Source organism: Myodes glareolus, chromosome 18 (genome assembly GCF_982192425.1).
Source record: "Myodes glareolus chromosome 18, mMyoGla1.1, whole genome shotgun sequence".
Classification (NCBI taxonomy): Eukaryota; Metazoa; Chordata; class Mammalia; order Rodentia; family Cricetidae; genus Myodes; species Myodes glareolus.
The window spans coordinates 15,251,305-15,265,758 of NC_142043.1; the positions used below are offsets into that span (position 1 = coordinate 15,251,305).

A 14,454-nucleotide genomic window follows, 5' to 3' on the forward strand; every position below is an offset into this window, starting at 1 on the left:
TACATAACAAGTTTCTGCCAGTTCACTGCCAGACTAAAGAGTGAGACATGGTAAGACCCTGTTTCAAAGAACAAGCAAACAAACAAATGAGCAAATCATTTTGTAACTTTTTTAAAGAAGGAAAAAAAACCAAAATGAGGTCTCACTACATAGCTCAGGTTAGCCTCTAACCATGACTCTCCTACTTCAGCCTCCTATAAGCTGTGATTATATTCATAAACCGCTATGCCCAGTTTGCATTACATATGCAATATTTAAAAGGTATGTGGAAATATAAATAAATAAAAGGTACATGGAGACGTCTAGGTAAAGATGGTGGACGAGAAGCTTCTCATTTGACCTGATGGAGAAGTGTGGAAAAGAAGAAGCCGCACCAATGCCTGCTAGCTTTGCTCAGAGAAGTTTCTTTTTGCAATGGCTGCCAGACTCAACACTGGTCCAAGTACTGAGACTACATGACTGTTGAATGACAGGCTATAAATTGGACGACCACATCTTCCCTCCAAGGCTCGGGGAGTGTTATCAAAGGAGGGGCAGAGGAAGGGTGGGATGTCCTGTGGATGCTGACTCCTGGGTACCACACGGCCATTGCGCTCTTGAACTCACATCATCTGCACTATCTGAACAGAGTATTTACAAGGTTGGACTTGCCACACCCTGTCACAGAAGGAGGAACTCATGGGGCCCCGCCCCTCCAAGGAGCCATTGGTAGTTAAGAGTACCCTATATGACTTGCAGATTTCCATTGTATCCTGGCAGCTACAACTGTATTGATCTTGGAAATTGCCATTATATTCTGGTTTTGATAAAGGTATAAAAGTCTGGTTGCTCTCAATAAAATTATCACAGCCTTGGTTGTGCTGTGGTACCTCCAACCTGATTTCATTCCTTGTAGTCGCATCAGGTGACCTTGGCCTGGTAAGTAAGTGCAGGTGCTTACAATACCCTGTATCAATCAATCAATCAATCAAAAAAACAATCACTCAAATTGGGAGTAACACACACACACACACACACACACACACACACACAGACAGAGAGAGAGAGAGAGAGAGAGAGACAAATAAATAATATATTATATAATATACAGAGATCTAGGCTGCCAGGAGAAACCTCAGCAGCAGGGCAGGCTGCAGTGACAGCAGCAGCCTCCAGAAAGGATCTCACCACTAAAGCCTCAGTCTCAGGCCCCCCTGCACCTGGAGAAGCATCTATCTGAGCCTTGGGCCTGTAGGCACCTGGAGGAATGATCACCGAAGGCTCTGTCCTGTTTACACCTAAAGGAGCATTCAACAGAACCACAGCCCCCAAATGCAGCAGTTAGAGGAAAAGGGACCCCCTGAAACATACGCTCCACCTATTCTAAATAGAGGAAGAGATGGGTAAGACAACAGGGTAAGAATACACTCAACAACATAAAGAGCAAGCAATACGGCACCACCAGAAACTAGTGGTTCCACAACAGCAAGACCTGAACATCCCAATGCAGATAAAGCAGGAAAAAAAAAGCAAGCTTAAAAAAAAAACCTTTATGAAGATGATTGAAGCCCTTAAAAAGGAAATGAAAATTTCCCTTAATTAAGTGGCAGAAAAGACAAACAAAAAATTGGAAGAAATCAACAAATCCCTTAAAGCAAAACAAGAAAAAGCAATTAAACAGGTGAAATTCCTTAAAGCAAAACAAGAAAAAGCAATTAAACAGGTGAAATAAATGATTCAAGACTTGAAAATTAAAATAGAGGCAATAAAGAACACACAAACTGAGGGAAATCAGGAAACATAAAATCTGGGTAAACGAACAGGAACTACAGATGCAAGCATAAACAACAGAATACAAGAGATGGAAGAGAAAATTTCAAATCTCACTCACTGAAGATACAATAGAGGAAAAAGGAACATCAGTCAAAGAAAATGTTAAGTCCGACAAATTCTTAACACAAAATATCTAGGAACTCTAGGACACCATAATAAAGCAAGCCTAAGAATAATAGGGAGAGAAGAAGAACTTCAGCTCAAAGGCACAGAAAATATATTCAAAAAATCATAGAAGAAATTTTCCCAACCTGAAGAAGGATATGCTTATGAAAAATACAAGAAGCTTACAGAACACCAAATAGACTGAACCAAAAAAATAAAAGTACCCTCACCACATAATAATCAAAACACTGAACATACAGAATAAAGAAAGAATATTAAGAGCTGCAAAAGAAGAGGCCAATGAATATATAAAGGCAGGCCTATCAAAATTACACCCGAGTTCTCAATGGAAACAATGAAAGTCACACTAAGAGACCATGGATGCCAGCCCAGACTACTATATCCAGCAAAACTTTTAATCAACATAGATGGAGAAAACAAGATATTCCATGACAAAACCAGGCTTAATCAATACCTACCCATGAATACAGAAAGTAGTAGAAAGAAAAATTCAACCCAAGGAAGTCAGCAACACTAATAAAAACACAGGAAATAGATAATCCCACACCAGTAAATCTCAAAGAAATGCACACACATTAGCAACAACAACAACAACCAAAATAGCAGGAATTAGCAATCACTGGTCATTAATATCCCTTAATATCAATGGACTCAATTTGCCTATAAAAAGACACAGACTAACAAATTGGATACAAAGAAAGAATCCACTCTTTTGCTGTACACAAGAAATATACCTCAACTACAAAGACAGACATTACCTCAGAGTAAAAGGTTGGAAAAAGATTTTTCAATCAAATGGACCTAAGAAACAAGCTGGTGTAACTACGCTAATATCTAACAAAATAGACTTGAACTAAAATTAGTCAAAAGAGATGAAGAAGATCATTTCATATTCATCACATGAAAAAAATCTTCCAAGATGAAGACTCAGTTCTGAACATCTATACCCCAAACACAAAGACACTCTTCTATGTAAAAGAAACATTATTGAAGCTTAAATCATATACCAAGCCCCACACACTAATAGTTGGAGATTTCAGCACACCACTCTCACCACTTGACAGGTTTATCAGACAGAAAATTAACAGAGAAATAAAGGAACTAACAGATATTATGACTCAAATGAGCATAAGAGACATCTATAGAATATTTCGTTCAAATACAAAAGAATATAACATCTTCTCAGCACTACATGGAAAATTCTCTAAAATCAACCACATACTCAGGAACAAAGCAAATCTCAACAGATACAAAAACATTGGAATAACTCCCTGTGTCTTATCATGTCTTATCATGGCTGGAAGTTAGAATTCTACAGCAACACTAATTGCAGAAAGCCCACAAACTCATGGAAACTGAACAATGCTCAGCTGAATCACCACAGGCTCAAGGAAGAAATTTTAAAAAAGAAAAGAAATTAAAGACTTCCTAGAATTCAATGAAAATGACCACCCAACATACCCAATTTTATGGGACACAATGAAAGTCGTGTTAAGACAAAAGTTCATAGCACGAAATGCCTACATAAAGAAGCTGGAAAAACACCACACTAGAGAATTAACAGAACATCTGAAAGCTCTAAAACATAAAAAGAAGCAAATTCACCCAGGAGGACTAGATGACAGGAAATAATCAAATTGAAAGCATAAATCAACAAAATACAAACAAAACAATACAAAGAATCAATAAGACAAAGAGTTTGATTCTTAGAAAAAAATCAACAAAATACACAAAACTTTATCTAAAATAACCAAAAGGCAGAGAGAGAATATTCAAATTAACAAAATCAGAAATAAAAAGGCAGACATAACAAACACTGAGGAAATTCAGAGAATCATCAGGTCATACTTCAAAAACCTGTACTCCATAAAATTGGAAAACTTAAAGGAAATGGACAATTTTCTGGATAAGTACCACATACCAAAATTAAATCAAGACCAGATAAGCAAATTAAATAGACCTATAACCACTAATGAAATCTCTCAACCAAAAAAAGCCCAAGGCCAGATGTTCTCAAGCACAGAATTCTACCAGAATTTCAAAGAACTACTGCCAATATTCTTCAAATCATTCCACACAATAGAAACAGAAGCAATGTTGCCACAGTCTTTTTATGAGACTACAGTTACCCTGATACTCAAACCACACAGAGACACAACTAAGAAAGAGAATTACAGACAAATCTCCTTCATGAACACGGATGCAAAAATATTCAATAAAATACTGGCAAACCAAATCCAAGAACACATGAGAAAGATCATCCACCATGACCAAGTAGACTTCATCCCAGAGATGCAGTGAAGCTTCAACATATGAAAACTCATCACTATAATCTCCCATATAAACAAACCAGAAGAAAAAAACCACATGATCATCTCGTTAGATGTTTAAAATGCCTTCAGCAAAAATCAATATCCCTTCAGGATAAAGGTCTTGGAGAGAGAAGGGATACAAGGACCATACCTAAACATAATAAGGCAATATCCAGCAAGCCAACAGCCAACATCAAACTAAATAGAGAGAAACCCAAAGCCATCCCACTGAAATGAGGAATAAGACAAGGTTGTCCCCTCTCTCCATATCTATTCAATACAGTACTTGAAGTTCTAGATACAGCAATAAGACAACAAAAGGAGATCAAGGAGATACAAATTAGAAAAGAAGTCAATTTGCTGATGATATGATAATATACATAAGTGACCCCAACACTCCTACAACTCATAAACACTTTCAGTAATGTAGCAGGACAGAAGACTAACTAAAAAAATCAATAGCTTTCCTATATAGTTGACAAACAGGCTGAGAAAGAAATCAAGAAAATATCACCCTTTACAATAGCCATAAATAATATAAAATAACTCTAATCAAATAAGTGAAGGATCTGTATAACAAGAACTTTAAATCTTTGAAGAAAGAAATAAAAAGACATCAGAAAATGGAAAGATCTCCCATGCTCTTGGATAGGTAGGATCAACATAGTAAAAATGACAATTTTACCAAAAGAAATCTACAGATTCAGTGTAATATCCATCAAAATCTGTTGGAAGAGGCCACTAGTTAGTTCCTGGCAGCTTAGCCCCGAAATAATCACACAGAAACTGTATTAATTAAATCACTGCTTGGCCTATTAGCTTTAGCTTCTTGTTGGCTAGCTCTTACATATTAATTTAACCCATCTACATTAATCTGTGTATCGCCACGAGACTGTGGCTTACCAGGAAAAGTTCTGGCTTCTATATTCAGCGGGGCTTCTGTCTGACTCTGCCTCCTTTTTTCTAGCATGCCATTTAGTTTTTACCTGCCTACCTAAGTTCTGCACCATCAACAGGTCAAGGCAGTTTCTTTATTCACCAGTGGTATTGACAGCATACAGAGGGGAATCTCACATCAAAAATCCCGTCACAATTATTCACATATCATGAAAGAACAATATTTAACTTCATATGGAAAAACAAAAACCTAGGGTAGCCCAAACAATTCTGTACAATAAAGGAACTTCTGGAGGCATCACTATCCCTGACTTCAAACTCTATTATAGAGCTACAGTAATGAAAACAGCTTGGTATTGTCATAAAAACAAACAGGAGGACCAATGGAATTGAATCAAAGACTCTGACGTTAATCCACATACCTATGAACACCTGATTTTTGACAAAGAAATCAAAATTGTACAATGGAAAAAAGAGGACATCTTAAACAAATGGTGCTGGCATAACTAAATGTCAACATGTAGAAGAATGCAAATAGATCCATATCTATTGCCATGCATAAAACTCAAGTCCAAGTGGACCAAAGACCTCAACATAAATCCAATTACACTGAACCTGATAGAAGAGAAAGTAGGAAGTAGCCTTGAACACATTGGAACAGGAGACCACTTCCTAAATGTAGCACCAGTAGCAACATAATAAATGGAACCTCCTGAAACTGAGAAGCTTCTGTAAGGCAAAGGGCACTGTCAATAAGAGAAAATGGCAGCCTACAGAATGGGAAAAGATCTTCACCAACCCCACATCTGACAGAGAGTTGATCTCCAAAATAAATAAAGAACTCAAGAAACTAGATATCAAAATACCAAATATTCCAATTAAGTATGGGGTACAGATCTAAACAGAGAACTCTCAACAGAGAAATTTCAAATGACTAAAAGACACTTAAGGAAATGATCAACTTCCTTAGTCATTAGAGAAATGCAAATCAAAACAACTCTGAGATGCTATCTTACATCTGCCAGAATGACCAAGAACAAAATCGTTGATGACAGTTTATGCTGGAGAGGATGTGGAATAAGGGGAACACTCCTTCATTAGTGGTGGGAATGCAAAATTGTACAGTTGCTTTGGAAGTCAGTATGGTGGCTTCTCAGAAAAGAAAGAATCAATCTACCTCAAGACCCAGCTGTACCACTCTTGGGTATACACACAAAGGATGCACACTCATACCACAAGGATATTTGCTCAACTATGTTCATAGCAGCATTATTCAAAATAGCCAGCAACCTATTGCAACCTATGGAAGCAACCTAGATGCCTCTACGGAAAATGTAGTACATTTACACAGTGGAGTACTACTCAGCAGTAAAATATAATGACATCTTGAAACTTGCAGGTAAATGAACAGAACTAGAATAAAACATAAGGTAACCCAGACCCAAAAAGACAAATATAATATGTACTCACTCATAAGCAGATATTAGACATAAAGCAAAGGATAACCAGCCTATAGTCCACAACCCCAGAGAACCTAGACAAAAAAAGAACTGTAAGAAAGACATACAAGAATTCACCTAGAAAAGACAAGAAAACAAGATCTCCTGAGTAAATTGGGCGCATGAAGGGGGGCGGGAGAGGGAGAGTGGCAGAGGAGAGAGGAGGAAGGAAGGGGAGTGGAAAAAAATGTACAGCTCAATAAAAACAATAAAAAATAATAATATACAAAGATGACTTACATGGTAGAGTGCAGGCCACAGAAGCCCTTCGCCGAGGCTCAGTTCACACGGCATGTGACTTTCTCTTCCACCTCTTCTGTCCTCATTCAAATGCTCCTTCCCAGACCTTTTCGCCTTTATAAAACTGCAACCTCATCCAGAACCCCTCATTAATTGCTTATCCCTTTACCAAGACTTTCCCCTGCTTAGAGCGTAACACCATAGAACATACTGTGATGGCTAGCACTGTTGGTTCAACACCTAGGGAGCAATTCTCAGGACATGGTTGTGAAGATTAGCTATGCTGTTTTAGCCTCTAGTCATACCTATGAGAACTTCTCCAGATTGGGTTAATTCAGATAGAGAGACCCATTTTAATTGCCAAGCCAAGTGAAAATAAGAAATAGTTGAGCATCCATCTTCATCTCTCTTTGCTTTTTGACCGTGAATGTGATGTGACCTCACATTCCTGATGTCATGCTTCCTTCCTTAAGTAGCATTTGCAGAATGCTACAGAGAAGTAACAGAGCATCAGAGAAGTGACGTCAGGTCGTTTTCTTGTCTTCCTGGGACACCAGAGACTTTGTGTTGTCCTCACTACTCACCGGAGACAGTGTCTGGCATGATAGACTTTCTGCTATACTTGTTGAATGAATAAATAATTGACAACTGTCTTTATTTGCTTCCCTGTTACTATGATAGAAACAATGACTGAAAGCAACTTAGATGAGAAAAGGGTTATTGAGGGAAGCCAAGGTAAGATCCAGAAGTGGGTCTGAAGCATGGAGAAATGCTACTTTACTAGCTTATTCTCATACGAAACTGGGTTTTTGTTGTTGCTGTTGTTTTTCGTTTGTTTTATACAGCCCAGTGTTGTGGAAGCTCCTTTGGCCAATTGTGTGTGACTTCTTACACTATAAATGCAGCTTGCTGGGCATGGTGGCACACACCTTTAATCCCAGCATTTGGGAGACAAAAGCAGGAGGATCTCTGAGTTTGAGGCCAGCCTGGTCTACAAGAGCTAGTTCCAGAACAGGTTCAGAGAAACCCTGTCTTGAAAAGAATCTGGAAACAACCTAAATGCCCCTTGACTGAAGAATGGATAAGGAAAATGTAGTACATTGACACAATGGAGTGCTACATAGCAGAAAGAAATAACAACATCTTGAATTTTGCAGAAAAATGGGTGGAGCTAGAAAACATCATTTTGAGTGAGGTAACCCAGACCCAGAAAGACAAATATCACATGTACTCACTCATAGGTGGTTTTTAAACATAAAGCAAAGAAAGCCAGCCTACAAATTACAATCCCAGAGAACCTGGACAACAATGAAGACCCCAAGAGAGACATACACAGATCTAATCTACATGAGAAGTAGAAAAAGACAAGATCTCCTGAGTACATTGGGATCACGGGGACCTTGGAAGAGGGTTGAAGGGGAGGGGAGAGGCAGGGAGGGGAGCAGAGAAAAATGTAGAGCTCAATAAAAGTTAATAACATTTTTTTTAAAAAAAGAAATGAGTCTTAAAGAAACAGCTATAGATTTGTCTCACCTGGCAGTAGCTCTCTAGCTGATAACCTCACCTATGTATATTGTCAACACATTTATTCGTTACATTCTTTTCTGTGACTATAAAAGTTCACATCATCTTTCCCATAGTGGGACATGTCATTCAGTGACTGAATCTGTGTTCTCAGGCCATGGTCACTCATATTTTATTTAGAAGAAATTATTTTGTCATTCATTTGAAACAAAGATTCCCTGTGAATCTGGGGCTGCCACTGAATTTGCAATCCTATTGTCCTGAGTCCTGAGTTTGCAAGAATGTGCCACCATGCTTGATTTAGAATAAGCTATCTTATTTCCTTGTGATAGAGTTGGAATATCATTTGGTCATTCCCCACCCAGCCACCCCCAGTACTGGCACTCTGAATCACTGTGGTACATTACCAACAATGAAACTACGTTGAAGACTCATGCATGACAATAAACCTGATAATTGAAAAAAAAATGCAGCTGTCAAGCCTGAGCTCACTCTCTTGCTTCTGGTTCTTGCTTCTGGCTGCGAGATTTGGTTCCTGTTCCCCATTTAGGCAGAGGACTGTGATCTAGGACAGTGATCTGTGAGTCTCCCCCAAATAAACAGCCCTTTATTATACGCAATTCTGAGCTAGTGTGAAATTATTTTGTATCTTTTGTCATTATCTGGCGCCTGAATGTAGTGACAGGCCCACACTTTTTGGGATTGGTTTACCAGCGGGATAACGCATTGGGCACTGACTCTCCAGTCTTCCACTCTAACTGGCACTCAGACACAGCAGGCTACTGCTCAGCACTTCCTGGCTCGCGCCCCACGTGCTGCCACTAAGTGCCTCACACACTGCTGCCTGTGATCCCTGAGGCACACACAGTCCACAACTCACACTGATGGAAAACTTTGGGTTTTCTCTTTATCCTGGGCCCCAACTCTTGGAATCATTTGATCGCCTTAATAATTGTTCTTAATTTGTTCTTTTTAAAAAAAAAAAAAAAAGCATATTTTTTAGTACCTAAGTAAGCAACATGTGCTGTTCGCTACTAGCCATGTGGCTACAACTGTGTCATGCCTGGACTGCTTGATGAACTGGCCATGCAGGATCCATAGAGAAATGACTGTTGAACTTGTCTAAAGATGAGACAGTCCTTCTGGGTTCCTGCTTCATGAAAGAGTCTGCCAGGCATTCTGCAGGACACAGAAGAAAGTGACTGACAAACTGATAATATAGGCGAAACTGTCTTTGAAATTTCCTGCTTCTTGGAAAAGTCTGCTGGATACTATGGGCCTGTAGGCTGAAGATGGATGCCCCAATGGTACAGAAGAACTTTGGGTGACTGTCCAGCAGTGAGTTGTCTCTGTCAATTCTAGAGTTTTGGAAGTTGCTTACAATGCACTTGCTGTTTGCATAGGTAATATCCTATGCAATATATAGGATAATATATATAGGATATAGGTAATCCTTCTGGAGTCTTTGATGGGGTTAAATAATAGATAGTAATAATATAGTTTTCCTTAGTTATAATAAAATATAAAGTAGATACAAATAGTGTAACTATACTCCTTAATTGATACCTGTTTTGTTACATGTAAATTTACTATGTTAAAGTTAAATTGTTCCTTTTTATTTAAACAGAAAAGGGGAGGTGACATGGGATTCCCCTCTGTATGGTGTGAATACCATTGGTAAATAAAGAAACTGTCTTGGGCCTGCACAGAGCAGAATTTAGCTAGGCGGGGAAAACTAAACTGAATGCTGGGAGAAAGAAGGCAGGGACAAGGAGAAGCCAAGTAGCCCTGCCAGAGACAGATGCCAGAACTTTGCCTGGTAAGGCACAGCCTCGTGGTGATACACAGATTAATGGAGATGGGTTAAATTAATATGTAAGAGCTTTCCAAAAAGAAGATAGAGCTAATAGGCCAAGCAGTAATTTAATTAATACAATTTCTGTGTGGTTATTTTCGGGTCTGAGCTGCTGGAAGGCCAGGAAACAAACAAGCAGTTTCCTACAACAGCCTAGGCCTACACTTGCCTAGGATTGTCACAACACACAGTGGGATGGGCCTCCCTACGTCAATTGTCAATTATGAAATGCCCCACAGACATGCCCATAGGCCAGTCTGATTGAGACAGTTCTCCAGTTGTGGGTCTCAGGTTACTCTAGGTTTGTGTCAAGTATGACAACTGTACTCAACAAAAGATCAGTAGTTAATACTGCAGTGAGCCATACCAGGGTCATGAAGGCCCCAGGCTTACAGTTGTTGTGATTGTTGTTGTGATTGTTGTTGTGATTGTTGTTGTGATTGTTGTTGTTGCTCCACCAGTGACATGTGTTTTCCCCAGGCTCAGTCTAGGATAGTGGGCACCCTCTGTATTCCTGCATCAGGGACAGCCAGGATCCAGAAAGGTCCCACTGCTGAGTTCCAAAGAGGAACAAGACAAGGACAAACGAGACCCTCATCCTGAGTGGTGTCCAGGTGAAGACGGAAATCCTCAGTAGATGGAAGTTGCCTCTTTCACATCTCTGCAAGGATCAATGTTGTCACTGAGTTGTTCCCTAGTTCCCAGCAGGCTTGTGAGGTCAGCACTTCTCCCATATGAGTTTTCCGATTAGGCGAGTCACACCTGTTGTTTTCTTCCCCGTGTCTATACCAATGTCCTCTCAGCTCAGTTATGCTGAGGGCGTTGGTTCTGCCTCTCTGCTGTGAGGCTGGGTGGGCCCTATTTCTACTGGCTGGAGTACAAGCAGGGCAGACCCTGGTAATCCTTAGAGTTTGTGGTGGTTTGAATGGAAATGCCCCCCTATAGGCTCACAGGGAGTGGCAGTGCTAGGAGGTGTCACCTTTTGGAGGAAGTGTGTCATTGAAGATTGGCTTTGGGGTTTCGAAAACCTAAGACAGGCCCAGTGTTACTCTCTGTTCCTGCTGTCTGCTGTAGAACTCTCAGCTCCTTCTCCAGCACCACATCTGCCTATGTGCCACCATGCTTCCCTCTGTGATGATAATGGACTAAACATCTGCACCTGTAAGCCGGCCCCAATTTAATGTTTTCCTTTACAAATGTTTCCATGGCCACGCCTCTATTCACAGCAATAAAACCCAAAGACAGAGTTTAACACAGCGGGAATAGAATCAGGCCCCAATGGGTCAGTGGAGGAGTTCTTTGATACCTTCAATTCTTTGTTGTCATCCTGTGACATACCAAATCTTCCAATATTCAGAAAATGCTGAGTCACGAGCTAGCTGTCAATCACTAAGACCCTGGTCAGCATAGTTCCTTTTGTGCAGGGCACTCTGAGAGTCTGTAGGCATTGTACTAGACAAAGTCGAAACTAGACTAAGCCCTAGGGGTCTCCAGATGAGCATAGGTCTGGCTCAAGTGTCATGTTTCAGAATCCTAATTGTAAAAATCCATAATTGGCTGCCTCCTTAAGTGCAGCAAGAATGATGGCTTGCCCTCCCCCAAGAAGTGTGCACTACGCAAGAGCAATGCAGACCAAGATTTATTGCTGTAGAGAAGGGGGATTTTAGGTGACCCTGCATAGCCTGTTAGTTACGGGACATGGAGTAAATCCTGTGCACAGAAGTCAACAGGGACGGAGCAGATCAAAGCTAACACAGGGAAACACACGCCCATGCTTGCCCCCAACCCCCACCAAGCTTCCTAGGGCGCTTTGAGGATAATTGCTGGTGACACCCAGGCTTTCCTGGGGACACAATTTGAAATAACTGACCTTATTTCTGAGCTGGGCGGAGGCCAGCATTGCAGTTCTGCTCAGCTGGAGTCAAATCCTTTCCTAGCCGTTCCTCTCGCGTGAGTTGGCAAGGTGTGCTTAGAATTCTCGGTCCCACTTCTGCAGACTTAGCTCAGATTCCTCTGGACTTGCCTCCCCTTGGAGATGGAAGCGTCAGGGGAAGCAGTATGCAGCCCTTAGGTCCTGGTCTCTCCCTGCTGCCTGCTTGCCGTGTGCTCCGCCTCTTTGAAGGCCTGTTCTCTTCATCTGGTGGAGGAGTCTAGCTTGGAGTGTGTCTCAATTCCACACGGTTTTTTTTTTTTTTTTTTTTTTTTTTTTTTTTTTGAGTAATCACCGAGGGTGAGTTCCCTGTAAGTGCTCAGAATGGTGCTGAGACTAAGGGGGGTGTGTAGCTTAGAGAGGGCAGGGATCTGAGGAAGGAATGCGGCCTGTGCCTGACTTCCGGTTCTGGGTCAGGACAGATCAGCAGGCAGGTCTGAGAAGGTGACCTCAGGGGCCTGTAAGGCTCAACCCCAGCTCCTCCCCACTGTAAAAGGAAGCATTTAAAGAATCCTCCCATCAGACTCGGAAGGTAGAATGTGTTCACCGTGAACGAAGAGACCTCCCTTTGATCCCCAGAACCCAGGTAGAAAAGAAAAAGAAGCAAGTCGAGGTTGCAGGCATTATAACCCCCATAATTGAGGAGCATAAACAGGTAGATTCCTGGAGCTTACTTGCCAGTCAGCCTACAGACTAGCCTACTGGGTGAGCCCCAGGCCAGTAAACAACTCTGCATTTAAAAAAAAAAAAAATCAAGGTATGGAGTGAGATGGTTAAAGCGCCTCCCATGCCAGCCTAACTACCAGAGGTCAATCCCTAAAAGCCGTGTAGAGGTAAGAGAGCCAACTCCCCAGAGTTGCCCTCTGAGTTCTACATGCACCCTTCGCACCAAGCTCCACACATAGACACAGTCTCACATAATAATGATGAAGTCAGAACAACAACAAAAATGGCCAGCGCCTGGGAATAGCACCCGTGGCTGCATCTTCCTGCTCTGAGATTCCCAAACGCTGGAGTTACAGATATGAAACTATGTATGTATTAAGCTGGTCAGTGGTGGCCCAGGCTTTTAATCCCAGCATTTGGGAGGCAGAGGCAGACGGATCTCTGAGTTTGAGGCCAGCCTGGTCTGCAGAGCCAATTCCAGGGCCGCCAAGATCACAGAGAAGCCCTGTCTTGAAACAACAACAGCAGCAGCAAAATGTACATTTAATATTGTGTGGGTCTGTGTGTGTGGTATGTGTGTACTTGTGGGGCATGTCTACAAACACACGTGTGTGGAGCTCAGAAGATAACTCTGTGGAGTCAGGTCTCTCCTTTCCCCTTTCCATCAGTTCCAGAGAGCAAAGTCAGATCTCCAGGTGTGCAGAACAAATCCTTTTACTCACTGTGGTATCTTGAAGGTCAGAATTCTAGTCTTCTTGTTGCCCAGGCTGGTCTTGAACTCCTGATCCTCCTGCCTCTACCTCCCAAGACCTGGGATTACAGCCATGCACCACCCGTGGCTCTGATTCGATCAATAATACCACTGCAAGAAACCTCGGACAAAAAAAGTTTCTGGTCAGTGGGATACTTGAGCTGGGGGCTGTACAATCAGATTCCTTCTATATCCAGCTAACCTCGCCTCATGATTTTAATTACTGACCATTTCAAGACATTTGTGCAGCCATGTTTTTTGTTTCCTAAAACATTATGACAGCCAGGTGGTGGTGATGCATGCCTTTAATCCCAGTATTCAGTAGGAAGAAACAGGCAGATATCTGTGACTTGGCCTACAAAGTGAGTTCTAGAACAGCCAAGTCTACATAGTGAAACCCTGTTCAGAAATATATATATATGTATATATATATATATATATATGCAAGATTTTGCAGAAAAAATTTTCTTTCCTAGAATTTCTTTTCTCTTCCCAAGCTGTGAGTGAATTGGCAGTGATCTCTGTGTTGTTAATAGAATGTTCCTTTATTTGTTCTTTTACAGAAAGAAATGAATTGAAGGTGGGGAAAGTGTGGGTATGTAAAGGGAAAATGCTTTTTGCACAACTGTCAAGTCATTTGGGAGGCTCTGCAGGTTTACCCAGCTCTCCTAGGTAAGGGGAGGGGCTGGGTTGAGTCTCTTTGGATTTCCAGCCTCTCAGTACTGTAAATGTGCCACCTCCTCTGTTCAGAATCCCTGCAAAGAGCAGGCCTTGTTCACCTGACTTCCAAAGCCTCTCACAAAGCCTGGCACACTGTGGGGCCTCACTGCTTGCTTCTCGTG

The 14,454-nt window shown here is 41.2% G+C and overlaps 1 long non-coding RNA gene across 2 annotated transcripts in view; it reads right to left on the reverse strand.

Annotated features, from left to right (window-relative positions):
- The window catches only part of LOC146890723 (uncharacterized), a 47,433-nt gene extending 34,863 nt beyond the window's left edge, over positions 1–12,570 (reverse strand). The window contains exon 1 of one of the 2 annotated variants that reach the window (XR_014998248.2): positions 12,136–12,570. This is a non-coding gene — a long non-coding RNA (uncharacterized LOC146890723). The remainder of the gene's footprint in view (positions 1–12,135) is intronic. The other variant, XR_014998249.2, reaches the window with a different exon arrangement.
- Positions 12,571–14,454: the final 1,884 nt, after the last annotated feature.